General features: G+C 33.7%; 1 long non-coding RNA gene across 2 annotated transcripts; it reads left to right on the top strand.

The window, feature by feature from the left end:
* On the top strand, window positions 1-1301 carry LOC135841664 (uncharacterized). Of its 2 annotated transcripts, none has more exons than XR_010557969.1 (3): window positions 1-382; window positions 464-699; window positions 834-1301. It is a non-coding gene; the product is annotated as an uncharacterized LOC135841664 (long non-coding RNA). The 2 variants fall into 2 exon arrangements; XR_010557968.1 differs by having other exon boundaries at window positions 7-382; window positions 478-699.

Raw genomic sequence — 1301 nt, 5'->3', positions numbered from 1 at the left:
GATTCTCTGAATGGCCTAAGCGCGTATAACTTCAGCGTAGTACATACATTACATAAATGTACATACGTGGAGTACGGGAGTCAGTGTACTTGTGTTTTGTAAATATAAGTATATTAGGCTGGTACTACAGTACTTTATTAGACACAAAGTTTTGCATCACATTCAAAGTATTTTTCGTTCGTGCTTGACTGTCTTTTTTGCCATTTAGTACATAACTGTGCATTTTCTGGATAAGTATTTGTTTATATTAGAAAATATTACTGTTTAACATACATATGTTCAATCAAGTCATTGAGATTCTGATCCAGTAATAGTAGGTACCTAAGTGTTTTCAATTTCAAACGGTTACTAAAGACATCGTTAAAACATCAATCTAAGAGAGGTAATATGTGACCATAATCCACATCGTCCATCAAAACATCGATATCTACGTCAGAATATTAGGTAAACTAAATCTTTGCAGTTTTCTTTTCACAGATCAAATTCCTACCAATAGTAGACACTAGGTATCGGTCAGCAATCGTTTAAAAATGGGAGTAATCAAATTACTATGTGGATTAGTAGTCATCAAAGTACTATGTGGATTGGGAGTCATCAAAGTACTATATGGATTGGGAACTGTAGTACTATGTGGATTGGGAGCTATCAATTCAGTACTATTAAGGGTTATAAATTACAACCACCTCTGGGAATTTCCATGTAAGTACAAACACAAACACATTACCAAAAGTACTTCCTACAGTGCTTTTGAATCAAAGTATCGAATATCATAATAGGTAGGTATGTATGTACCTATAGTATAACAGTACTGTAATATCCCATTATATGTATAGATACAATCAGCCGTAATGTAATAAATCCAGATGACGGAAGAGAAGAAACTATTACAGAAACCGGCCGTATATCGTATGTACTTGTACTGCTTATACCTGTACTGTTCATACATGTACTAGACCTAGCATTGCAATACTTGGACTACATTGCACTGTTCGTACTCGTATTTGTACTAATCCCAGCATTTGCACACTATGGGCCAGTTGTACACCTCTCGATCAAATTCTAATCTATAGTACCTTAAGTTTACCTAACTCATTGTTTTTGATCAGTTAAACTCAGTTCAACATCTTGAGCAAGAGTCATACAATCCACCCTTTCGTCAGCCTTTTTTACAACTACTCGATCATCATCGTTGTTTTTATCTTAAGATTTCATTTAATAATTTTTTCCATTTTGTTTTTATTTTCTAGACACAGCCTTTATATGTGATATTTACCTTACAAATAAAATCTATGAAACGTTAA

This window comes from Planococcus citri, chromosome 3 (genome assembly GCF_950023065.1).
Source record: "Planococcus citri chromosome 3, ihPlaCitr1.1, whole genome shotgun sequence".
NCBI classification, from domain to species: Eukaryota; Metazoa; Arthropoda; class Insecta; order Hemiptera; family Pseudococcidae; genus Planococcus; species Planococcus citri.
The sequence above is the reverse complement of the archived record's forward strand: the minus strand, read 5'-3'. Positions and strand labels throughout refer to the sequence as shown.